Genomic DNA, 27,400 nt, shown 5'->3' on the forward strand with positions numbered 1-27,400 from the left:
CAATTTAGCGTGGCCATTTCTCCTATCCTGTACATCTTTTTTGGGTTGTGGGGGGTGAAACCTACTCACACACGGGGAGAATATGCAAACTGCACACCTACAGTGACCCGGGGCCGGGATCGAACCTGCGACCTCGGCGCCATGAGGCAGTAGTGCTGACCACTGCGCCACCCTTGTGAAAGGCTGTTTCCACCAGCTGCAGTATCCAGGACAGTCTCACGACAAGGGGTTTACCGATTGCAATTGAAATAAGGAGAATCTCCGAAGGTTGTGAATCTCTGGAACTCAGAGGTCGATGGGTTCTCCATTGTTGAGCAGATTCAAGACTGAGGTCAATAGATTTATGAACTCGGACGTAATGAAGGGATGTGGTAATTAGGCAAGAAAGAGGAATTAGGCTGAAAGATCAGCCACGACCTTATTAAATAGCATGGTAGACTTCAAAGTCATTTAGCCTTCCCTTGTTTCTATTCTACTCCACACAAGTCTCCTTCCTTTCCATTTTAGGATAGATAATCCAGTCAAACCTTTAAAGACGCACATTTTCCCCAAAGAATCTCCTCAGGCTGGACGGGACTGTGGGTGTCATGACCATTACAGGAGCATTTTTGTTTTGCTGTGATTGGGTAAAATGTATGTGATCATTGGTGGGACAATGGTGACATGGTGGTACTGTCGCTGGTTGAGTAATCTAGAGGCCCAGCCTAATCCTATCATCGATTGTTGTAGAAACTCATCTGGTTGACTAACCATCTTTAGGGAAGGAAATCTGCCGTCCATTCATTAGGTGTGGCCGACCTGTGACTCCAGACCCATGGCAACGTGATTGACTCTTAGCTGCTCTCGGTTCAAGGGCGAGCAGGCACGGAAAAAACGCTGGGCCTTGCCAGCTACACCCACATCCCACAAGAGAATGAAGAAAAATCAATCGGGCGGGAGCTTTCAACTTCAGTGGTGTTGAGAAGGGAGGGCGGTTGCGAGGAATGAATGATAATGGGACTAGCCACCTAGTATCCATCTAGCGGCATTTTCCTTTCTGTCAATGTGGAAAGGAATCGATTGGATCGTCTGCTTCACTTGAAAGGTCTGTCTATTTAGGTGCTGTTTGCAAAGTCACCTTCTGCACCATCCTCTCCAGTGCAGAGTCAAATGGCCCCGTTAAACCACTCTCTAAGCCACTTTACAGCCTGTTGAAATGTTAGGGCTAATCAACAATGTGCGTAGAGCTTGAATGGCTGGGCCACAATTGCAGTTATTACACTCGAGGAACTAAGTTCCCTTGGTTGTCAGCAAATTAAAAAGATTGCTACATGCAGGGCGGCACGGTGGCACAGTGGGCAGCACTGCTGCCTCACAGTGCCAAGGACGCGGGTTCGATCCCAGCCTTGGGTGACTGTGTGGAGTCTGCACGTTCTCCCCGCGTCTGTGTGGGTTTCGTCCGGGTGCTCCAGTTTCCTCCCACTGTCCAAAGATGTGCGAGTTAGGTGGATTGGCCCGTGATTAATTGCTACTTAGTGTCCAAAAAGATTAGGTGGGGTTACTGGGTGCTCTTTCGGAGGGTCAGTGCAGACTCGATGGGCAGAATGGCCTTCTTGTGCACTGTAGTGATTCTGTGTCTTATATTGAGCTCTGTTCTCCTGCATGAATGAGCAACCTCAAGTAAATCTAATGTTCATATCCCCAGCTTGCTGTTAACCCACACGTTCTAGCTTGTGCAGACGGTATAGCTTCTTTTGTGCACATAGAACATAGAACAGTACAGCACAGAACAGACCCTTCGGCCCTCGATGTTGTGCCGAGCAATGATCATTGATATATGAAATGATACATGAAAGTGGAGGAATGTTAATGCAAGATTCAGGAACCGGATGACAGCATAAAGCAACTTTCATATTAGGTATAGCAGAGAGTGAGATACTGTGTACACTTAACATTGCCCCAGCAACTGTCTGAGTCCCAACCGCACACAAACAACCTTTAGTGAGCCAGTGTGACATTGTTCCACATCGCACACAAACCTTCTGTGTGAAATTATCCCATTAGTTCCAATATGATTCTGTGGGCTCATGTCCATCAGGGGTTGGATTGAGGAGACCTAAATCCATTTTGCACAGCCAGCAGAAGGAAATTCGCACCCAATCTGTCACCCAGATTTGAACCCAAGTATCAGAAATGAAAGGTCAATGTGTCCCCCTCCGAACTTCCCACATTCTTTTGTGTTTGCAAACTATTTAAGCTGAAGTAAACTATTTAGCTTAGACAATCCTCTTTGAACTAGCTGGCCTGGTCACTGGGCGGTGGGCTGTGTGACTACCTGCATGCAGATGCCCTGATTCCAATAGGTTCCCTTGGCAGTTAAGGAAAGGCCGAGGCTTTGTGGCGTGTTAAGACGCAACGAGGGGGTCATGAAATGGGTAACGAAGGAAACCCTATACCGTCATTGGCAACCAATTGAAACATCGGGAGATTGAAAAGAGGGAGCAAAATGATTTGGAAAATAATTTTGTTTTGTAGGGAAATGGTAATCTGCCTCAAAATGTCAAAAATGAATGAACAAAAGCCTAGAGATGCCAGGTATTCCACAGTTGCGATAAATGGACGTGAGAGTGAGAGCCCACTGTGTTCCTAATCCATATTGGAGTTTGTAAGAAATAAGTCTGTGTTCAAATGTATAGGCAAATACTCCGTGTAAATTGCTTAATTTATTCATCGAACGGTTTTGTTGCTTAATTCCATTTGTGCATTAAATTAAGATATTTTCATCCCTCACTGCGTTTGTTACTTCATTTCTTCAAGAAAAAGAAAATGCCGTTGTGTGTTCACTGATCCTGGCTAAAGGGCCACAAAATAAAGGCCAGCAATCTGCTTGGAGATGTGGATTCTGCCACCAGAGTCCAAACGAGGCAGAACAAATTCTGAAGTCAAGAAAAAGGCTTCACGATTGAAGATCGGGGAGCAGGCCCGGTTTTTCCCGTCTGCACCTCCATGGTTACAGAGCTTTGACAGGGCGAGTCTTCCATCCGCCTCTTGGGAACTTTGTTCCACAACACCTTGGCCCAGTTTCCCAGGGTCGGGGAGGAGGCCAAATGCTCTTGGAGTAGAGGTTGTGGGATACCTGCCGCACCTGCCTCAGGTGTAAAGGAAGTGGATTTCTCTGCACAGTAAGTTGGCCCTCGGTGATCGGGCAGAACTTAAGCACAAAGGCCTTCCAGGTTTTGTGCTGTTTTAACTCAGCGACCAGGCTGAAATTTAATCAACCCTAGGCCCTCCAGGCTCTGTGCCCAGATGCAGATGACGGGGAATATACCACATGACACATTTCCCTAAATTTGCACATCATTGAAAAATGCCCACCCACGTAGGGCAGGGGTATGATTGAACCCAACACGGGTACACGGTAGCGTTTTAAACCGGTGCAAAATAGAGCAGGGAGTTGAAGTCATGGTTTGCCTGATGATTCTGAGCGCTCCCCAACCCAAATTATTTCCATTTTCGTCATGCAGTGTTTGTAAAGGAAAGGTTCCCACTTATTCTGTCACTGTCAAGGCTGGCATTTGCTTGCTCATCACTAATTACTCTTGAGAAGGTGGTGGTAAGGCGTTGCCTTGAACCGCTGCCGTCTATGTGGTGCAGGCACACCTATTCACAATGTTGTTCGGAAAGAAATTCCTATAAGGACAGCACGGTGATGGAGTGGTTAGCGCTGCTGCCTCACGGCACCGAGAACCTGGGTTCGATCCTGGACCCGGGTCACTTGCCATGTGGAGTTTGCACATTCTCCCCGTGTCTGCGTGGGTTTCACCCCTATAACCCAAAATGATGTGCAGGGCTGATGGATTGGCCACACTAAATTTCCCCTTAATTGGAAAAATATAGAATTGGGTGCTCTAAGTTTATTACAAAAGGAAGGGAATTCCTGTTTCTGACCTGTCGACAGTGAAGGAATGGCGATATGGTTCCAAGCCAAGATGGTGTGTGTGATTTGGAGGGGAACGTGTGGCATCGACTGCCCTTGTCGTTCTAGGTGGGAGAGGTCACAGGTTTGGAAGGTGCTGTCAAAAGAAGCCTTGGTGAGTTGCTGTAGTGCTGTGTGGTTTTAAATGTCCAGGTTGAAGCATGCGAGGGTTAGGCCAGATTTCACGCCTAGATTCTCCGCTCAAATTCAGTTCAGACCGATGGGTTGAAAGTCTCTGATATGCAACGATCCCATGCACTTTGGGTTTGGGCAGTCTCTCTAGCTCCCGCTGAACATGGAACCCACAGCACAAAGAGATTTTAGAGTTAGTGCCAATTGGCAGCTTCATGCAGGGAGATTGCGCATGGTAGCATTGTGGAGAGCACAATTGCTTCACAGCTCCAGGGTCCCAGGTTCGATATCCGGCTTGGGTCACTGTCTGTGCGGAGTCTGCACATCCTCCCCGTGTGTGCTTGGGTTTCCTCCGGGTGCTCCGGTTTCCTCCCACAGTCCAAAGATGTGCAGGTTAGGTGGATTGGCCATGATAAATTGCCCTTAGTGTCCAAAATTGCCCTTAGTGTTGGGTGGGGTTACTGGGTTATGGGGATAGGGTGGAGGTGTTGACCTTGGGTAGAGTGCTCTTTCCAAGAGCCGGTGCAGACTCGATGGGCCGAATGGCCTCCTTCTGCACTATAAATTCTACGTCTATTGCTCTTAAAATATAACTTCAACACAATGTTAGAAAGCGATCCAGTCTATAGCATAATGAATGAACACAGCACATCACTGGCCACATCTGACTTAAACACATAGAGGCAAAAATTCACCTCAGACAGAGAAGCCTGAAACTAGTGAGAAGAAATTAGCCACTTGTTAAACTCTTGTGGTCAGTTCCATTGACTTTAATAGAATTTGATATTAAAATGAGACGTATAACCAGTGACAAACCATTTTGCACCACTTGCCTCCACCAATTCTCCCCCATAATCACATTGCTGTTTGTGGAATCTTGCTGTGCACAGCAGTGTTTCAAAAGCACTTCATTGGCTATAAAGCACTTTGGAACATTCCTGAGGTTTTGAAAGGCGCAATATAAATGCAAGCCTTCTCTCTTTTGTTCAACAAACAGTTGAACTGGAAAGAAACACAATGGACTACAACTCGGTGGAGTTGTAGACAGTGCGGAAGGATGTTACAGGTTACAGAGGGACATAGATAAGCTGCAGAGCTGGGCTGAGAGGTGGCAAATGGAGTTTAATGTGGAGAAGTGTGAAGTGATTCACTTTGGAAAGAATAACAGGAATGCGGAATATTTGGCTAATGGTAAAATTCTTGGTAGTGTGGATGAGCAGAGGGATCTCGGTGTCCATGTACATAGATCCCTGAAAGTTGCCACCCAGGTTGATAGGGTTGTGAAGAAGGCCTATGGTGTGTTGGCCTTTATTGGTAGAGGGATTGAGTTCCGGAGTCATGAGGTCATGTTGCAATTGTACAAAACTCTAGTACGGCCGCATTTGGAGTATTGCGTACAGTTCTGGTCGCCTCATTATAGGAAGGACGTGGAAGCTTTGGAACGGGTGCAGAGGAGATTTACCAGGATGTTGCCTGGTATGGAGGGAAAATCTTATGAGGAAAGGCTGATGGACTTGAGGTTGTTTTCGTTAGAGAGAAGAAGGTTAAGAGGTGACTTAATAGAGGCATACAAAATGATCAGAGGGTTAGATAGGTGGACAGCGAGAGCCTTCTCCCGCGGATGGAGGTGGCTAGCACGAGGGGACATAGCCTTAAATTGAGGGGTAATAGATATAGGACAGAGGTCAGAGGTGGGTTTTTTACGCAAAGAGTGGTGAGGCTGTGGAATGCCCTACCTGCAACAGTAGTGAACTCGCCAACATTGAGGGCATTTAAAAGTTTATTGGATAAGCATATGGATGATAAGGGCATAGTGTAGGTTAGATGGCCTTTAGTTTTTTCCATGTCGGTGCAACATCGAGGGCCGAAGGGCCTGTACTGCGCTGTATCGTTCTATGTTCTATGGACTGGATTATTCTGCCCTGCCCACCGCAGGATCGCCACAGGCGGGAGGCGGACCACGATTGACCTTGGGCGGGAATTTCCTGTCACTGGGTGGGTGCGTCCGGAGAATCCTACCAATATGATAACGGCCAGATAATCTGTTTTTGCAAAGTTGATTGAAGAATAAATATTGACCCGGACAACAGGGATAACGGCTTGGTTTTCTTCAAAATGGTGCCATGGAATCTTTTACTTTAACCCGAGAGGGTACAGATGGGGTCTTGGTTTAATGTCTGAACTGAATGATGGCATTCTGACAATGCAGCACTCCCTCACTGGAGTCCGTCTACCTTGATGGTTGTGCTCAAGTGCTGGAGAGTGGGACTTGACCTCACAGAGTTTGGTTGCAGCTAGGTTTTAAGCCCATTGAACTACAATAGTCCTTAACTACTCCATGCTCTAGGCATGTCCCATCCACCTTCATCCAAAGAATGCTGCACATGCTCTGAGGCAACCTTTCCCTCCATAGCTGTCCCTATATCACAAGATAAGAACACAAGAAATAGTAGCAGGAGTAGACCATTCGGCCCCTCGAGCCTACCCCATCTTCAATAAGATGGTGGCCTTAGCTCCACTTTCCTGCCTGCCCCCCTCCATAACCCTTGACCCCCCCGCATCAATCAAAAATCTGTCCAACTCAACCGTAAACCCACACAATAACCCACCCTCTGCTGCTCTCTGGGGAACAGAATTCCAAAGACTAACGACCCTAACGAAGAGAGAACTAAATTTTTCAGACGCAGGACTGAAAAGCTGCTAAAATATTTGTTGGGTTTACGGCCTGTTCAGCAAATTAGTGGGTGACCTTAGGGCACTAATAGTTGCTGATGTGATTTAATAAAACACACTGAAGGGGTTGAGTGATGTGCGATTAATTACTGCGCAAGGACTATTCCGGGAATGGGAAAGAGGGGAGTGCCGGATGGCACAAATAATTTGAAATAGGTCCTGACGTTTTATTCAGAGCTCCTGTGAATCAGCGAGTCTACAAATCTTCTGGGAAGACCCAGTACTTGTATGCAGTTCTGCACAATTACCAGCAACGTTTATAAACGGGCAATTTACAGGCGAGCTCTTGTTCTAAGTGTACAAAGATAGATTGACGCGTTTTCACCGGTCCGCTTAGAAAGAGACAGGGCCCTTAAACCATCTGATTTAATGTCCATCGTTAGTCATGTTTCATTAATGAGCTGTGTGTCGAAGGAAATAAATTGGCTGAGTTTGTCAGCGCAGGTTAGCAAATACAAACAGTGGCATTTAATTGGAGCTTTGACAGTCGTTGCTGGCAAGGCTAAAGGGTGAAGTTTAGTATCAGTATCTTACCAGATCTTTTCATTGTTAACTGATGTGGGCTGAAAACAGTGGACTGGATTTTCCGATTCTGGGGCTTTGTCCCCATGTCGGCGTCAGAACAGAAATGGTGTAAAACGGATCCGTTTTGCTGAAGGCTAGCAGTACAGCAGCGGAGAGAAGGCCATTCGGCCGCGCCGTGCTACATGGCGGACGCAGCCTGCGGACCCGGCCCGCGAAATAATGCCTCCCTTTGGCCGGCTCACGCGACCCAGACCACCCCCAAACAGTGCTCCCAGCCCTGAATAATGCCCCCCGCAGTCCGCGAATCGCCCTCCCCTGACCGTGGCGACGCTGGACCGTGTCCGCAGCCGCCAGGCTGAGTTCCCGACGGATGAGACCATGAGGGACGCACGCCATCGGGAACTGGGCTGGTCCGGGGGGGGGAACATTGCGGTGGGGGGGCCTGAGGCCGTCGATAAGTGGCGCGGCGTACTCACTGAACGAGATGTCGGAGTCGGCGACCGGAGAATTCAGCCCGGTGTCTCCTTAGGCCTTGGCTGGATTTTATGGATGGCCTTCTGTTCGCCGCTGATTACAATCACACTTTCCTGTGTAGAAACCGACGGGCGAGAAACATTCATAGGAACAGGTTAGGATACAAAGAAAGAGATTTATTAAGATACACTATTAAAGTCACCCCGACCTGCTGCACCCAGCCTGGAGTTTTATACTGTGGAGCCTCCCCTGTTAAGGGGGCTCTGCCCTCAATTACCAGGGGAGCTGATACTCGTTATGAGTTAATGAGAATTGGATGGTGCACACTCCCTTACTTCCCAGAGGGTCATAACACGATGGTTTCCCTGGTTGGAATTTGGAAGATTAAGGCACTGCTTAAAACCTACCTCTTTTTCTCTACAATTCCCTCTTCAAACCTCTTCGTCTCTTCAACCATTTCTCCTCATTTAATACACCTCTAACAATCCTCATGCCCTCTGCCCAGCGGATGAGCCCTCATACCCTCCGCACCAAGCTATGCACTGCCATGCCCATTCACTCACTACACACGCCATATAGAATCAATGAACCCAGGAGTGACAATAGGATGTGTTAAAACATTTAAGAAAAACTGACATACAATCAGAAAAATTGCTTACACTACAGCCCAATAAAAATCTCGATCAATGACGATCATCGGCGGCAGGGTGGCATAATGGTTGACACTGCACCGAAGACCTGGGTTCGATCCCGGCCCTGGGTCACTGTCCGTGTGGAGTTTGTACATTCTTCCCTAGTCTGCCTGGGTCTCATCCCTACAACCCAAAGAACTGGGAAAAAAATAAATTGTGTACCCGAAGTTTATTTTTTTAAAATGTCGATCATCCAGTCCATTTAAAGTGTCAGTCGCAGAAACTGCAAGAACCTGGAACCTCTATCTTATGCAAGTAAATATTATGTATAGAATGAAATATTATGTATAGAGTGGGGATCAAGTAACCATTCAAAAACATAATAGCTGCTCATAAAACTGTTAGTACAAACAAAGTTCTCAGTCCTCTTAACACCTGTATCAACAACCACTGTTGAGCTGAATCCATTTGTGGGGTTTGGAGCTCATAATGAGTTTTTGTTGCACAGCTACATCTGCATAACTTCCAGAGCTGATTACAGCAACATTGCCATTTGTCCCACTGTTTCAAAGGCTCAACAGATAAGAGGGCTGTCAATCAATTTTTGGATTAAAACAAAGGGTCTTGATCTAAGACCATGACTCTAGTTCTAAAATCTCCAGCCAGGAGAGGGAGTCTCGCAGCATCTACCCTATCAAGCCCCTTAAATGTTTAATTTGTTACAATGGGACCACCTCTCATTCTTCTAGCCTTGACCTTGTTGAGCTGTTCAAAGTCTTCAATCAGGTGAAGTACAATGGGGGCACATTAAGACTGTACTTAAGAAGAGCAGGAAAATGGACCTGGGAAGGGAGGAGGGAAGGGAGGAGGGAGGAGGGAGGGGGGGAGGGGGGGAGGGGGGGAGGGGGGGAGGGGGGGAGGGGGGGAGGAGGGAGGAGGGAGTGGGGGAGGAGGGAGGGGGGGAGGAGGGAGGGGGAGGGGGGGAGGAGAGAGGGGGGAGGGAAGGTGGAGGAATCAAGCCATTAAGGAGACAGAGATGGATGAGTAAAAGGTTACAATACTGGGAATATTTACGAGCACATAGATGCAAAAGGAGTAGCAGAGAATGATATGTATGGAGTGAGGTGTTGGTACTAAGGCTGCCTGTTGGTATTTTCTCTCGCTACAACATATAATTGATCATTCAGCTGCCCCCGGATTCCCACACTGTTCTAAGCAGCTTGTGCTAATGTGTGTTCCACATGGTCTGGTAGTTCAAAGGTTGGATTCCTTTTTAAATACACATGACTAGCCAACCACAATTAGCAGCAAGAGGTCACATGGTAAGCAGGGTGTCTTATGTTGAAACACTTTTGCTACCAGACTTTGAAAGGTTTTGACAAGGATTAAGCTGGAAGAATGTGACCAGAAAATAAAGTCCTTTGGGCGCGATGTAACCATAAAGGTCATTCCAGGCGGGTTTAGCCGGGGGATTTCTCCCTAGCTCTGACGGCGAGTTCCCCACCGCTATCAACTACATTTTTTGGGCCGTGGGAAGTTTCTCTCCGGACAGCCCCCCCACACTGAGCTGAACCCGCTGGGCTGACCGGCTCCTCAGGGATCAGGCCACCATTTTGAAAGGGTGCCCCGATTTCTAAGTGAGCTTAAGGGTCCCCCCCCACCCCTGCCCATGGGTAATGTCACCCCCCCCACACACACACATAGGCACTACCCCAGCTCACCCTCCCCCCACCCCCAAGTGAGAATACCTTGCTATGGGGTAGCTGAGGGCTCCCCCGCACGACCGCTTTCAGGCCCCCACACCTTCCAGAACACCCAATCTTCACCCCTCCCAACCTTCCAGAGGCCCCTTCATACCTGCCCGTCACCCCACACCATACCCCCCTTCCCCACCCGCTTTTCATAGGCATGGGCTCCTCAGGTCCTGACCTTTGGCAGGGCCACCTGGGCACCCTGGTGCTGGCACCCTGGCTGTGCTCCCAGCCGACTGGCAGTGCCACCTAGTCACCTTGGCAGTGCCAGGTTGGCAGGTGATTGGGTGCCGGGGGCCACCCTGTCCTATCCCTGACCACCCAGGGGCCTTCAATGGCCTGGGAGAAACCCCTCCCCCCGCCGGGGGCTGATCCACCGAGTCTACGTTTGTGTGGACCAGTACTAATTGACACCCTGCTGGGGTCTCCCTGGGTAGGTCAGTAGATTTGGTTTGGTCTGGCATCAGCATATTGAAGTGGGTTCGTGTGAGACAGGGTCCCACCCATTGTAGGAGGGAACCAGATTGCGATGCCTCACGATATCTGGTTAGATCTCACGAGGCGCAATGGCCACCAGGAAGCTTGGGAGACATCTTCCGGCATCTACCGGCCACGTCGCGCCCAGTTCGGGTGGGATGCGGCCGGTAGATTGTGTCCTCTATCTCGGCATGGTCAGGCAAACTGGGTTGCTTTTTATTCATTTGTCCTTGGGTTGTGTCACGGCCAACAGTTATTGCCCATCCCTAATTACCCTTGAGTAGGTGGTGGTGAGCCACCTACAACTTGCTGGGGCATCTCAGGGGGCAGTTGAGCATTGACCACATTTCTGTGGGCCACAGCGCACCAGGTAAGGATGGCAAATGTCCTCTCCTGAAGGGATTAGTGAACCTGATGCATTATTGCAATCTCCAGTAGTTAATTCATTGAACTCCTGTATCTAAAACATTAATCTCAGTATCTTGATGACTAATATACTACATGACCAGGATGCTACCATCCCCTCAATGGGACCTCTGCCTTATGGGAGCTGGGTCTCGCAACAGATCTTTCACTTCTTTCTGATGAATTACTGATAAGGCATTACTGATAAGGTCGCATTGACCAACCATTCCTCACTCCCCTGTACCCTGAGTCGTGGGGCTCACCTCCACCTGTGAAGAGGGCAGTTAAGAGCCAAACATATGGATGTGGCTTTGGAATCACATATAAGCCAGACAGTATAAAGGTGGAATGATTCATGAGATGTGAGTGAACCATTTGAACTTCCAGCAGGGAGTACCGCAAGTTGAGCAGTCCCAGGAAGAGTTCCGTACTGAAGGAATTCTGCACTGTCAGGGGTGCTAGCTTTTGGTTGGGACGTTAACCAAAGACCCTGTCGTGCCTCTCAAGTCCATGCAAGAGATCCCAGTCTTAAAAAAGAGATGGTCAGCTGTCCCTGACCTCCTGGCCAATATTTATCCTTCAGCCAACATGACAAACAGATGATCTAGTCAATATAATGGGGCAGCAGGGTAGCATGGTGGTTAGCATAAATGCTTCACAGCTCCAGGGTCCCAGGTTCGATTCCCGGCTGGGTCACTGTCTGTGTGGAGTCTGCACGTCCTCCCCCTGTGTGCGTGGGTTTCCTCCGGGTGCTCCGGTTTCCTCCCACAGTCCAAAGATGTGCGGGTTAGGTGGATTGGCCATGCTAAATTGCCCGTAGTGTCCTAATAAATGTAAGGTTAAGGGGGGGGGTTGTTGGGTTACGGGTATAGGGTGGATATGTGGGTTTGAGTAGGGTGATCATGGCTCGGCACAACATTGAGGGCCGAAGGGCCTGTTCTGTGCTGTACTGTTCTATGTTCTATGTTCTATAATGTTGCTACTTGAAGGGGTTTGCTGTGTGGAACTTGCCTGCCATACTGTCTACATGACAACAGTGACTACATTTCAAAAATACTTCATTGATTGTAAAGTGTTTTGGGATGTCCTGAAGTTGTGAAAGGCTGCGTGTAAAAGTAAGGGGTGGGCTTCTCCACAAACCAGCGAGGTGGGCAATCCGGCGCGAAGGAGTGGCGTGAACCACTCTGGCTTCGGGCTGCCCCGAAGGTGTGGAATCCTCCGCACCTTCAGGGGCTAGGCCGGCGCTGGAGTGATTTGCGCCTCGCTGGCCAGTGCGGAAGGGAGTTGGTGCCATGCCAACCGGCGCCGAAGGGCCTCTGCCGGCAGGTGCGAGTTGGCGCATGCGCAGGAGGGCCAGCGTGTGCTGGCGTCATCCCAGCGCATGCGAAGGGGGGGCGTCATCTCCGCGCCAGCCATCGCGGACCGGTACACCAGCCGGCGCGGAGGAATAGAGTGCCCCCACAACACAAGCTGTACCGCAGATCAGGGGACTCCGATCACGGGCCATACCACCATGGGGCACCCCGGGGCAGGTCCCCCCGCGCCCCCCCCCCCCCCCCCAATGACCCCGGAGGCCGCCTGCGGAGCCAGGTCCCGCTGGTAAATACCCGTCGTAACATACGCTGGCGGGACCGGCTGAAAACGGGCAGCCAATCGGCCCATCGCGGGCTGGAGAATCGCCGTGGGGGGGCTGCTGCCAACGGCCCCCAACCGGTGCGGCGCGATTCCCGCCCCCCGGTGCGGTGAATTTGGCAGCCGGCAGGGGCGGGATTCATGCCGCCCCCTGGCGATTCTCTGACCTGGCGGGGGGGTCTGAGAATCCCGCCCAAGCTCTTGCCTTCTATTTTAGTGATCAGGGACAGGCACATTAGCTGATTCCCCACCTTGTAGCTCAGGGATAATGCAGCTAAGCGTGCTGGCTAATTCAGCACGCCTGGATAGAAGCTGAGGGGACTTCCTTGATTCTGTATGGCTCATCTTTCTACCGGTCGAACCTGTCGAGACATTGGGAGAGCTGGGAATGGGTGGCATTAACTTTTCATTTGAAAAACCGCTCCACCTGTATTGACCTCTAACACCGATGAATGTTCTTATTGGTCGAAGTGATACCCTGACAATGGACACTTCATTTGGATCAAGGTGTACAAGATGAATTGGTTCTTAAAGCAACTCCATAAGTATTACAGTTGAATTTAGCGTTACTTAAAAGTTGACTAATATTATGTTACATTGTTACATTCTCATTTCTGCAATGTTTTATTCCTCTTACAATACAGTTTTTGTTGCTTTTTTATAAATTTAGAGTACCCAATTTATTTTTTCCAATTAAGGGGCGATTTAGCATGTTCCATTCACCTACCCTGCACATCTTTGGGTTGTGGGGGCGAAACCCACGCAAACACGGGGAGAATGTGCAAACTCCACACGGACAGTGACCCAGAGCCGGGATCGAACCTGGGACCTCAGCGCCGTGAGGCTGCAGGGCTACTACTGCGCCACTCTTACAATACAGTTAAGTGTTTCCTGGAACTAAATGGAGTAGATCTCAAATCCCTCTCGACTCCTCTCCCACACTGAGCAGTACTTTACGCCATCAATCATTTATCAATTCTGAGGGATTTGATTTTTGTTCTGATAGCTCTTGATGAAGCACTTTTCCATTTAATACATCTTATTATATTGAACACATCTTGTTCCCCTTGCATTTATACTCCACGTTGAAGGCAATGACCCCTATTTTAACACTAGGCACATCGATGGGGTTTCAATGGGTTAAAGGCTGGGGGTGGGGTTAGAAATAGGCAAAGTTTAAAAATGCATCTCCCAACCAAGCTTGTCCATGTCATGTCAGCTGGGTTAAGTTAAAGTGGCACTCTTTTTGTGTGTTCCATTCACTTTGTTAGTAGAGGTAGTGACCCAATTAAATGAAACGGGTCAATGTCTATGTTAAAGTAACAGAGAGGAATGTCATGTGATTGAGTTGAGCGTGCTAACATCAGCAATGGAAATTTCTCAGCTCCGATATTTATGCTGGGCCTTGGGAGTTCTTCAGTGCCAAGTGCCAGGAGACATCCTTAATTGGAACGGTATGATGGAGTATTAATTCTATATTAACATCCTTTGACATATTTATATATGTAGGCTGGGTTGGCATGATTTCAATTATAAGAATTATAGCAATTACCTTAAAATATAAAATAAGAAAATAGCGACCAACCGTGTAGCTTATCTACCCATTTAAGAGGGAAAGGTCTTCATCATTTCCTTTCTCTCAGAACTGATCACAACAATTGCATCTTCCCACTGCCCTACTGTTGTTTATTGGTTATTTGCCCCCTGCAGTGACTTTGTCTTGGTCACAGAGTCGCAGATTCTACCACTGCAACTTTTGGCCTTTTGAAAGGAAGTGGATGGGAAGTGAACTCCTGGTGGGAAATAAAGACAATGGGTGGGATTTTCCAGCCTTTCCAGCCAGCAGGAGCTCCTGGTCCCGCCATAGGTGACCCGAGACCCTCCACCCTAGGGGGGGGGGGGGAGTTGGGTGGTGAGCCTCCAAAACACCAAACCCACCGGCGGGTCAGGAGATTGCACTAGCGGTAAGCTGCCTCCATTGTCGGAAACCACATTGTGGGGGGGTAGAAAATGCCATTCAGTGCATGGTGCAGTAACTCTCTGCAATGTAGCTTCGAGCTCGGGTACAAGACTAATCTTTTTTTAAATTTAGAATACCCAATTATTTTATTCCAATTAAAGGGGCCAATTCACCTACCCTGTGCATCTTTGGGTTGGGGGGGGGGGGGGGGGTGAGACCCATGCAGACACGGGGAGAATGTGCAAACTCCACACGGACAGTGACCCGGTGCCGGGATCGAACCCGGGTCCTCAGCGCCGTGAGGCAGCAGTGCTAACCACTGCACAACCGTGCTGCCCTGGGTACAAGACAAATCTAGGGACTTAATGTCTTCATTCATGGGTTGTGGGCATCGCTGGCTAGACCAGTGTTCAGCCATCTTCGTTCTGTGAGCCACCTCCTTGAACCGCTGCAGTCCATGTGTTGTAGGAAAACCCCCAGTGCTGTTAGGGAGGGAGTTCCAGGATTTTAACCCCAAGGAACTGCAGGTGATGGAAATCCAAAACAGAAAGTTAAAATGTTGGAATCATGCAGCAAGTCAGGCAGCATTTGTGGAACATTGAATCTTCAGCTGCTCCATCAATGACTTTCTCTTCACGATAACATCAAAGGTGGGATGTTTGTGGATGACTGCACAATGTTCAGTTACTTCTCAGAACTTCTCAGATACTGAAGCAGCCCTGTCCATATGCAAAAAGACTTAGACAATAATCAGGGTTGGGCCATTAAGTGGCAAGCAATATTCGCGCCAGGCAATGACCATCTCCAACAAGGGAGACTGTAACTATCTCAGCCTGACATTCAACGGCGTTACCGTCGCTGAATCCCCTACTATCAACACCCTGGAGGAGGGGTTACCATTAACCAGACACTGAAGTGGACCAGCCGTATAAGAGCGGTGCCCTTAAGAGCGGGTCAAAGGTTAGTAATCCTGCAGCGAGTAACTCACCTCCTGACTCCCCAGAAAGCCTGTCCACCATCTACAAGGCTCAAGTCAGGAGGGTAACAGAATCTTCCCCACTTGCCTGGATGAGTGCAGCTCCAATAGCACTCGTGAAGCTGAACACCATCCTGGACAAAGCAGCCCGCTTGTTTGCCCCCCCCCCCCCCCCCCCCCCCCCCCCCCCATCCACTGCCTTCAACATTCACTCCCTCCCCCACCAATGCACAGTGGCTGCAGTGTGTACCACCTCCTAGAGGTACTGCAGCAACTCACCAAGGCCTCTTCGACCGCAGCTTACACATCCGTATCCTTCACCACCCAGAATGACAAGGGCAGGAGATACATAGGAACACCATCCAAGTGCCACCATTCTTAATTGGAACGATATCGCCATTCCGTCACTGTGACTGGGTCAAAAACCTGTAACTCCTTTCCTAACTGCACTATGGGTGTTCCTACTACACGTGGGCTGTAGTAATTTAAGAAGTCAACTCACCACCAGCTTGTCTCGGGCAAACAGGGATAGAACAAAGCACAAAGAAAATTACAGCACAGGAACAGACCCTTCGGCCCTTCCAGCCTGCGCTGGTCCAGATCCTTTATCTAAACCTGTCTCCTATTTTCCAAGGTCTACTTCCCTCTGTTCCCTGCCCGTTCATATATCTGTCTAGATGCATCTTAAATGATGCTATCGTGCCCGCCTCTACCACCTGGGCAACAAATGCTGGAGCATTTCACACCCTGTGAAAGAATTTTAAAATGAACTGTTTGAAGTGTAGATTCTTGGTCTCCTCTGGTCCTGGTAGGTCAGTAGCCACCTCTGCAATGTCTCTCAGGAGGTTTGAGGGAGAAAGGTGAAACTGCAGGTGAAAATTCAAACTCATCAATAATAACTCCAAGTACATTTGTCACCTCTTGAGGTCACAGAATTTTTACAGCAGTGAGGAGGCCATTCGGCCCATCTAGCCTGCACCGTCTATTCAAATATTCACCTTGTGCCGGTCCCCACGCCTTTTCCTCGTAACCCTGCATATTCTTCCTATTCAGTTAACGGTTCAGATAACAGGTATGTCAGTGTAAATGCCCTGTATCGATGGTCTCTATATATCAGATGAGAAGTAATATCCTAATACTTGCAATTACATTACGGGCGGGATTCTCCAGCCATTCGCTGGCGGCGGGATTCTCTGGTCTCGCTGGTAAGGCACCCCCGTCCACGGTTTTCCAGATGGCGTGGGGTGACTACATGGGAAATCCCATTGACGAGTAGCAAGCGTAGAGAATCACGCCACCTGCAAACTCCGTGCCAAAATTCTCCATCCTCCTTAGCAGCGATAGCGGGGCGGAATCGCGACGGAGAAACCCGGCATACATCTCATCAATGTGCTACTTACAATGAAGTACTCCATTAATTGCTTTCACAGAAGCAACTAGGCACCAATAATATTCTACAAACAGCAATAAAACGGTAACAGGTTTTAAATGCTATTGATTATGAAAAGAGCACAGGTCACACCAGTAGAGACAGTTCCTCACTCTCCTTTGAGTAGTTCCATGGGATCTTTAACCTCACGGTTTAACAGCTCATCAGAAGGGTAGCACATCTGACGATGCAGACCGAATCTTTGTCGACCGAGACAATGTGCTCAAGTCCTGCGGGACATTGAAATTCATAATCTCCTCTCCTAGACATGACTCGGCTGCCAAAATTGTTTCATATTATTTGTTGCAAACCCTTTGTCCGTTGAGTTCCTCAGAATGACTCCAAACCCAGTTCAATCCAGGCCTATTAAATATAACTAGTCTTTCAAATGTACTTGACCTGTTTCTGTTGGGCAAAAAGGGACCTGCTCTAATTTTGTGTCTTTCTAACCGTCCTGGATTACTTTCAATTTCTATCTTTAATATGTTCTCAAAAAGGTATCCTTCCCCAGATTATTTTATGAGGCCATTGTTCATATCTGGGCTCATTTATGCTTAGATTTTATTAACACCTCTATATTTGAGTCCAAAGATGTGCAAGTTAGGTGGATTGGCCATGCTAAATTCCTCATAGTGTTGAAAAAGGTTGGGTGGGGTTACTGGGTTACGGGAATGGGGGGGGGGGGGTGGCTTAGGTAGGGTGCTCTTTCCAAGGGCCAGTGCAGACTCAATGGGCCGAATAGTCTCCTCCTGCACTGTAAATTCTATAAGAGGTCTATGATATTTCTAAGTACTCAGTTGCACACACACACACACAAACACACATATATATAAAAACACAAACACAAGTTAGTTGTACATTTATACATATATTTAATGAATGTGTTTATTTAATAAAGAAATACTTGTATTAATATAGAATGTTTCGTGACTCCAGGATGTCACCAGTCTGGGGCTGGTTCAGCACAGTGGGCTAAACAGTTGGCTTGTAATGCAGAACAAGACCAGCAACGCAGGTTCAATTCCCGTACCGGCCTCCCCGAACAGGCGCCGGAATGTGGCAACATTTTCACAGTAACTTCATTGAAGCCTACTCGTGACAATAAGCGATTATTATTGTTTAGATATATTGCAGCCAACACTTTTGAAGTGTAGTCTCTGTTGCAATGTCAAAAATGCAACAGCCAATTTGTGCACAGCAAGCTGCAGTAAACAGCAATGTGATAACAGCCCTGAGGGGTAAATATTGGGTAGGACATTGGGATAAACGTCTGTGTTCTTCTGTGAAATAGCGTCAAGGATCTTTACTCTCACCTGGAGAAGGTGGACAGGGCATTGGTTTCATGTTTCATAAGGAGGAATTTTTTTCAGCCAGAGGGTGGTGAATCTGTGGAACTCTTTGCCGCAGAAGGCTGTGGAGGCCAAGTCACTGAGTGACTTTAAGACAGAGATAGATAGGTTCTTGATTAATAAGGGGATCAGGGGTTATGGGGAAAAGGGCAGGAGAATAGGGATGCGAAACATATCAGCCATGATTGAATGGCGGAGCAAACTCGATGGGCCAAATGGCCTAATTCTGCTCCTATGTCTTAAGGCCTTATGTCTCTTTGGAATGGCAGCACTTTTGACAGTGCAATCGTCCCTCCGTATTGCACTGGCGTGTCAGTATCGAATCTGTGCTGATGGCTTTGGAGTGGGACATGAACTCACACCCTTCTGACTCAGAGGCTGAAGTCACAGGCGTCTCTTTCGATTGCCAGGGCTGGGACGGAGATTGGGAGGGAGAAATTGGTTTTGACCCTCTAGGCCTGGTCACTACCTTGGAATTCCGCCTGAAAGGGCCACGGGTGAGGGGGCATCAGTTGTGGTCCGGGCTCAGCTGGAACATTTCCGCACAATCAGGCGGCCAATACAAAACCCTCGACGTTTACACGGAAAGTGAGAAGGTAATGGACGATAGCCGACAGCTGCAGAGTTAGCCCTGGCTTCCGGAGCGAGGAGATACTGGAGGAGGAAGGAAACGTCAGGCTCTTTAAGCTTGTTTGAAAATCAGTAATAACATTTTAATAGTTTGCCTCAGGAGATGAGCAGCCACTGTTTTAAATGACAATGAGGAGGAAAAGAAAATGCATGCAGATGTTCACAGGGCTTAAATTAGAATCCAACTCAAACCGAATGACTGAAGGAAGCAGGAGTTGAATCTGTTTGAACATTGAGAGTACAGTAATTAAAAAATATAAAAAAATAATGAATGCAACATCTTCCAAAGGGTTTTCTACAGCGTTTCTCACTGTCGACTTAACAGCATTTTCCCCAAAGCATCTTCAATCATTTTGCAGCATCTTCAATGATTTTCCTATGGAAATAGAAGATACGAGAATCAGCCTTTATTTAAGGTTTTTTAAAAGAAAATCTCAGGTTCAATGCGTGTAGTTAATTTGTCCTCACTTCGTTTTGCCTGAAGCAACTTGCAAAACCCAGAGGAGGTATTTTCCTCTATCATAAAATAATCTGTGTTGGGCGGCACAGTGGCGCAGTGGTTAGCACGGCTGCCTCACGACGCTGAGGACCCAGGTTCGATCCCGGCCCCGGGTCACTGTCCGTGTGGAGTTTGCACATTCTCCCCGTGTCTGCGTGGGTCTCACCCCCACAACCCAAAAAGATGTGCAGGGTGGGTGGATTGGCCGCGCTAAAATTGCCCCTTAATTGGAAAAATAAAAGAATAATAATGTTAACCTGCGTTTGCAGTTAGGCTTCAGAGAGCAATGGGTAGACCAGTCAGAGATATTTGTGAAATTGGAAACCGCGATGAGCAGCGAGCTGGCTGGTTTGTGGATTTCACCATGAAAATGCCAAAAGGCCCATTGAGTAGATGCAATGTGGGGGGTGCTTTGGTGCTGACACTTTTTGTACTGCATGGTGCTCACACTGATGTCGCTCAAACAGAGATTGTAAAGAACTGGCTGTGTTTCGAGTATTAAACGGTCATTACCACGCTCACCCTGGCTGTCGGCGTGACTTTTGTTTTAGTGGGATGCAGTTCCACAGGGCAGAACTGTTGGTTTGATTGGCATCCCTCTCAATGGACACAATGTCCACCTCCGACATCACCAGCGCACTGTGTCAGATTTACAGGATTCACCGCACTCCATCCCCTCCCACGTGACCTCTACAGCTGAAAACAGCAATAGAACATAGAACAGTACAGCACAGAACAGGCCCTTCGGCCCTCAATGTTGTGCTGAGCCATGATCACCCTACTCAAACCCATGTATCCAACCTATACCCGTAACCCAACAACCCCCCCCCTTAACCTTACTTTTTGTAGGACACTACGGGCAATTTAGCATGGCCAATCCACCTAACCCGCACATCTTTGGACTGTGGGAGGAAACCGGAGCACCCGGAGGAAACCCACGCACACAGTGGGAGGACGTGCAGACTCCACACAGACAGTGACCCAGCCGGGAATCGAACCTGGGACCCTGGAGCTGTGAAGCATTTATGCTAACCACCATGCTACCCTGCTGCCCCAATGTTGAGGGATCACTGTTATTTCCAAGTTCCGTTCAAAGTCATCTACAACAGGGCTTTTCAAAGTGCGGGTCGCGACCCATGGCCGGTTGTCGGGAGAGTTCAGAGATAAGGCTGTGCGTAGTCTTCCGAACATCAGCGGCAGCAGTGAGCAGGTCTCGTGCCCTGCACGTACACTTGACGTCAAGCGCCATGTACGCACATGCTTTTGCCGCAAAATCCCAGAGGAGAGCTTCTTCCATTTTTTAGCTGCTGGCAAACGAGGCTAAAGGACTGTGAAGATGGATCGTTTTCTTACAAGGAACAGGTGATCAGAGTCACAAATAGGCAGTGTAGCTACTGGCCAAGGTCACCCATCTGAATCTGTTAGGAAGAGCTGCTCAGGAGAATCAACGGTAGGACAGAGCAGTACTAGTGTTAACTCTGTACAGAGCTCCAGGGCCTCTCATGACCAGCCTACAAAGAAGAAACAATTTGAGCACAAGGCAGTATAAAGATGATTTATTGAGGTATTGTTTTGTCAGTTGTACCAATGCAAATAAGGATGTAAAGCCAATATGTGTTATATTCAGGGAAGTCCAGGCAAATGAGAGGAGAAGTTTCAGATTTTGAAAGAGAAATGGTGGGTGAAAAATTCCATTTGAGGTTGAGACCCCAGAATCAGTTATTAACTTACAGCTGACTCCAAATGAAAAGACTACGCTGCTGTACCTGACCTGTGATAGCACATTAAAAACATGGCAAAAGCCCATGAGACTGTCAGCATTCTGGAGTAGCATCTCCCAGGATTATCCAATGCTGAGTAAAACAAGCAATTTGTTGGTATTCTCCTTCATGGTGACCTACATGTGCGACTTCGCATTTTTCGTTCTCAGAAAGGTGAAGATAGCAGAAAGGAACTACCTGAAGTCTACACCTGATTTGCAATTGCCCTCTCCTCCTGTGAACCTGATTGGAGTAAGATTGTGAGGACCAAGCAGGCTCCCCTTTCGCATTAAAGGTTAAGTGAATGTGCCGGAGGGCAGCACGGTGGCCTAGTGGTTAGCACAACCGCCTCACGGTGCTGAGGTCCCAGGTTCGATCCCGGCTCTGGGTCACTGTCCGTGTGGAGTTTGCACGTTCTCCCCGTGTCTGCGTGGGTTTCGCCCCCACAACCCAAAAATGTGCAGAGTAGGTGGATTGGCCACGCTAAATTGCCCCTTAATTGGAAAAAATAATTGGCTAATCTAAATTTAAAAAAAAAAAGTGAATGTGCCGTGTGTTGCGAAGGTCAGCCATGCAGATCCAGAAGGTCGGTCGGTTGGGACAAGTGGGTCCTGGTGGAAAAAAAGGTTTGAGAAACCCTGATCTACAATAACTTGGCTGTCTATCACTGCATTTTCGTCACTGCTGGGCCAGTTTTCTTGGAGTTCCCTATTTGATGTAATTGTGGGAACACCCTCGTCTCAAGGATTGCCGCAGTTCTCGGGGGAAACCCACCACATTAATCTGTGGTGGGCAACGGATAGAAGCTTGTCAGAGTTGACTTGTGTCCTGAGGTCAAATATCGCAAAAGAATTTGGCTCGTAGCCAGTGGTGTAAGATCTTAACTTGAGATTCCCCTCAGTACAAAAAACACCTGTTCAGCAGGTCCCAGCTCCGTCTGAAATCAGAACGGGGATCAAAGCTGGCACCTTCCTCCTGATGGTGCCTTTGTCACATTATCCATACATCTGTCGAGTTCTGGCCCGGGGCAGCTCTTAACTCAGGTCTTGCACGTGAGGTTCTTCCTCCACATCGGAGGCAAGATATAGCCAAATGATTTATTTTTGCGTCCCGCATGTATTTTTCTAGCTGGAGGGTGCCATATCCAAGCTGGGTTTGCAGCAAAAGCTGAAGAATCCCCCCCTCCCACCATTTATCATGGAGAGCACCTACCCACAACCATTGGGACACAAGATCCCACATTGGAGCCATCAACACAGCATTCAGAGATGGCTCTCCAGATTCTGCTCATTGGGTTTAACTGGGTTTGAACCATTCTGATTCGCAGATGGCATTATTCCCATTGAGTCAGTGGTCACTTCACCCAGGTACAACTCTTTTGCCGGGTGTCAATACGATGTGTGGAGACCATTTTCTTGTTTCCCATTTGCCAAGGATGTTGAAAATGGGGCTTCAGGCCTTCTGATTTCAGAGCTGGAAATGCTGATAGTAATTGACTCTAGTTTCTCATTTACTTGGAATGGGGAAAGCCTTATCTTTCCCACGCAAACACGGGGAGAATGTGCAGACTCCACACGGGCAGTGACCCAGAGCCGGGATCGAACCTGGGACCTCGGCGCCGTGAACTCGGTTCATTCTTAGTGTCCTCTGTAGAAGCCTAGCAAACCACTCAGCTATAAAATTAACAACCAGTGGGGAGGCTAGCGATGGCAGCCAATGTGGTTTTTGCCAAAAGTGTGTACATCATGAAAGCAAATTAAAGATGTCGAGTGGAATTTTCTGGAGTCGTTCTCCAGCTTTGCATCCGAGAAATGTCACTTCTGCCTGGAGGTTTTATCGGACAATGTTTCTGGGAGTGGGTGGATGGATTTGTCTGTGTAATTCAAGCTGATTCAGTTGTCATTTGAAAATAATATTTGACGCTGAGATGCACTGGGCGCGCACTGGGAAGGGAATAAGATCATAAATTGCTGAAGCATTGAATTATTTGGAGATAATATCATTATCCATGCAGCACAATGTCATGGATGCAGTGAATTGATGTATTGGGTTGAGAGGAGCTTTTATGAAAAATATTTGTGACGTGTCCAAAGCTTGAAGCACAATATTCCCCCATAAAAGAGGGAGTGTGCAGTTTTTTAACCGTCTTTGGAGTAAATTGTGATGAAGCTGTTGCATTGACTGAACCCTGTTTGCATTGCAGCTCTTTATGATCCTTTCCTGTTGTTGGTTTTCAGATGAGAAATGAAGAGGAGGCCAAGCTTGGCTGAAGAAAGATTTCAGTGTTTGGAACAGTGCCTATCCTCCTGTCTGATCGAACCTATCAATATGGAACAGGAGCTCAAGCTGTTTGACTCTGTGGGCCACTGAGGCAGGTAACATGGAGCCTGGGTGCCCATGTAGAACGGTCCAGCGTCGCTAATTTAAATATATCCCCGAGTGGCTAATGCTACCAGACCTCAGTCTTCTGAAGTAGAACTGGCCCATCCATGAGGTAATGAATGGCCATTTCCACTTAAACAAACCAGGGAATAAGGAATAGGAGTGCCTGTAAGGCCATGTGACCTCTGGGATTTGGTGGCCTGGGATTGTGGCTCTTCGAGGTCCACAAGCGATAGTTGGGACACCCCTGATCTGGAATCTTTTTGGTGAACATTGGTTGAACAATTTCAAAATCTCCCCTAAAGTGCTGTACCTCCAATCCCATTGTCCACCAACAAGTGACGTAACCCAAACACTCAGGAGTATTCATCACATCCTTTCTCGGGCACTTAAGGATAGGGCAGTATAAATAATTCTTTAAATGGAGTGGGTGCAAAATACAATGGAGCAGAAAGATCAGCATTTAAGCTGGTGGGCCTCTAGGGTATTTTGAAACTATTTTATGTGGGCAGCACGGTGGCGCAGTGGGTTAGCACTGCGGCCTCATGGCGCCGAGGTCCCAGGTTTGATCCCGGCTCTCGGTCACCGTCCGTATGGAGTTTGCACGGCCTCCCTGTGTTTGCGTGGGTTTTGCCCCCACAACCCAAAAGATGTGCAGGGTTGGTGGATTGGACACGCTAAATTGCCCCTTAATTGGAAAAAAATTAATTGGGTCCTCTAAATTTATGAAAAAATAAGAAAATATTTGATGTTCTCCAGCACTGGTACCTGAAGAACTCTCTATGTCTCTGTTGCGCACAGCCCCACCGCATGGTGCATTCAAGATAACTGCATGGCTGTACACACCCACGCAGCTTCAAGGTGGTGTTGCCCGAAGCACAGGTTTGTGCACTCAACCATGTACTGTTAAGTGTTCAGATTCTGTGAGGTGAACGTATGGGGGTTTAATTTAGTGATGCGAGTGAGGCATTGAACTAACAACCTGGAGGTCAGGAGTTCAAGTTGGGAAATTAAATTGTAATAAATCTGATCAAGTGCAGGATGTTGCTGGATAAGACCCAGCATGATTCATCCATATCCTTCAAGGAAATGAATCTGTCGCCTTTACCCAGTCTGTCCTATCTGACCAATATCATAGAGTTGACCCTTAGTGCCCTCTGAAGTAGCCCAGCTCAACTATAAAGGACAATTGGTTCCGCAACCAGAAAAGCAGTAACAATGGGGAGATAAGAATATTGGTGCGAACTGGTCTTGGAACACCAGTAAAAGCGGTGAAATAGGAATGCTGATCTGAACCGGTTTGTCCTGCTGGGTGGGCAGTTAGTATGACTTTGCTAATGTTGCTCACATCGCAATGTCCCCTCGGGAGCCATTAAAGAACTGAGCTAAAATAGTGCAAAGAGAAAAATTAAGCCCAAGTTTGACAATTAGCCTGAAAACATAAAAGCCCCATTTCCAAACCTGGCACCATTCACTACAGTGCTGCGGGACATCACTTAGTTTACCCCATAAATTTCCTTCTCTGCTCCTGTAATGATAATTAACTTATCAATGTAAACATCATCATCGTTAGGCTAAAAGTAATGCAGAGGGGAAATTAAAGATTTATCCTTGAGCAACATTGGATTTGTTCACAGTTTACAAATCGTAGGTGCTTCTGGTGAACTGTGAGCATACCCACATCTGAGGTCCTTCAAATGAACAATGGTGGTTACAGCTGGGAACTTCCCTCGGAGCTGACCCTGCTGTAACCATGCTTGACGCAGAGGAAAGCTGCATTCACTTGGCCCATTCACATGCTCCCTGACAAACTGATGCCCAGTCATCGCCAGAACTGGAGAATGCTGCCTTGCAATGCAGAAGGGGCCAACATCAGGGGAGATGACTTTGGGCCCTTCCTCCCAGGTGAACCTTTGCTGGTAGCGGCAACTGAAATGACTCATGTCACCACGTAGTGACCCAGCTATCATTTTCTTTTGACCACTGATTATATACGCTGTCTTTATGGACATTCAAGGCAACATTAATTGACCTTAATGTCCACATTTAAAAGAATAGAACTGCAATTAGCCAGTCACACTATCAGAATGTCCTCAGACCCTTCAAACAGGTGGAGCAAAGAAGAGGGAACTGAATAATAAACACAATAGATCCATTAGCTAAATTACTGTTATTGTTGAGGGACGCGGAGCAGAGGAGGACAATAGATTGGAGATACAGTTCAAGAATGATGGCGTTGAATGGTAGGACTGGCTTGATGGGCTGAATGGCCTACTCCTGTTTCTACCTTCCTGGACATAGGGGTAGAATGTGTTCTCCAGTTCAATGTTATCACTTGGCATATTTGGTATACTGGCACCAATTTACTATAAGGGAAAAGAATACACTTCAAGAAGCTCTCTGTAATGTTACGTATTGTATATGTAATTAATCCCCACAAATTTATCCCAGCTCTATTAGCAATCCTGGTGAAAAGCCTGGAATAGCAGGTCCTTCTCCCACCCTTGTACAACTCAGAATGCCGTATCTGAACACAGCTGAACTTTGGAAAAGCGAAAGTTTGCAACTGTGCAGTTGGGTGCAGTACAACGGGTCACAGTATGAAGATTTCATAAGCAGCCTCCATGATGTTTCACTGGAAATTCTGAGTGATGACACTGCACCGAATTAACCCTGCGATTGATGCAGGTTGAATTTCGATAAGCCCAGCTATTTCCAAGCTGCCTTTCCTCAGCTGCTGGATCGTGATGTCTTTGGGTGAATGTGAAGGTCCCCTGGAACCTATGCTTGGAAACATGAATGTGATTACCTGGAGTTGGTTGTTTTGTAACATAATTTACAATGTTATTGCCGTCAGATACTTTACACCATGACTGTTGGCCACAATTCTGACCCATTGACCCATCACTGTCCCTGCCACCTTTTATATCTTAATTACTGTGATTCATTCAAGTGTCGCTTCCAATTAAAAAATTGCAAATGTCCTTTCTCAAAGGGGCACAACTGTAAGTTAAATTAAATTAATTTAAGATTTTTTTTTTAAATTTAGATTAGCCAATTATTTTTTCCAATTAAGGGGCAATTTAGCCTGGCCAATCCACCTACTCTGCACATTTTTGGGATGTGGGGGCGAAACCCACGCAAACACGGGGAGAATGTGCAAACTCCACACGGACAGTGACCCAGAGCCGGGATCGAACCTGGGACCTCAGCGCCGTGAGGCGGTTGTGCTAACCACTAGGCCACCGTGCTGCCCTATTAATTTAAGATTTGATCACCATTTGATCGCACAGCGTTCCCGTTTCAATGGTGCACACACTGGTTGGAAAAAGCCTCAGGTGTGCCAGTGGACAATGCGTGCGCCATCTCCAGAGGTATAAAGGAGCAATTGTAGCCACACAAGGGAGCAGGCAGTTATGGACAGTCCCCTCAACTGGCCGCTGCCTGGACCTGTTGATGGCCACCCGTGGCCAGACCCGAGAGCAGTATTACCAGGAAGGCCTCCTACTTCCCCCACCCCCAACCCCCCTCCCCTCTGCAATGGGTAGCCAAAGATAAGGACCATGGGACTGAAATTGAGGTGCAACCTCTTCAGAAAGTGGAAGAGACGGATGAAATCACTCACCCCACACGTGGGATTTTCCGGTTCTTCCCACCAGTCCCGTCGAGGTCCAGCCATGCAAACTGCCATTGACTTTG

The 27,400-nt window shown here is 47.9% G+C and overlaps 1 protein-coding gene across 3 annotated transcripts in view; it reads left to right on the top strand.

The window, feature by feature from the left end:
- The window catches only part of sema4gb (sema domain, immunoglobulin domain (Ig), transmembrane domain (TM) and short cytoplasmic domain, (semaphorin) 4Gb), a 199,543-nt gene extending 172,812 nt beyond the window's left edge, over positions 1 to 26,731 (top strand). For 2 of the 3 annotated variants that reach the window (XR_005463769.1, XR_005463771.1), the window contains one exon: positions 23,557 to 24,244. The gene's annotated coding sequence lies outside the window, so the exon portion shown is untranslated. Of the gene's footprint in view, positions 1 to 23,556; positions 24,245 to 26,152 lie in introns of those variants that run through there. The other variant, XR_005463770.1, reaches the window with a different exon arrangement.
- Positions 26,732 to 27,400: the final 669 nt, after the last annotated feature.

This window comes from Scyliorhinus canicula, chromosome 16 (genome assembly GCF_902713615.1).
Source record: "Scyliorhinus canicula chromosome 16, sScyCan1.1, whole genome shotgun sequence".
In the NCBI taxonomy this organism is placed as follows: domain Eukaryota; kingdom Metazoa; phylum Chordata; class Chondrichthyes; order Carcharhiniformes; family Scyliorhinidae; genus Scyliorhinus; species Scyliorhinus canicula.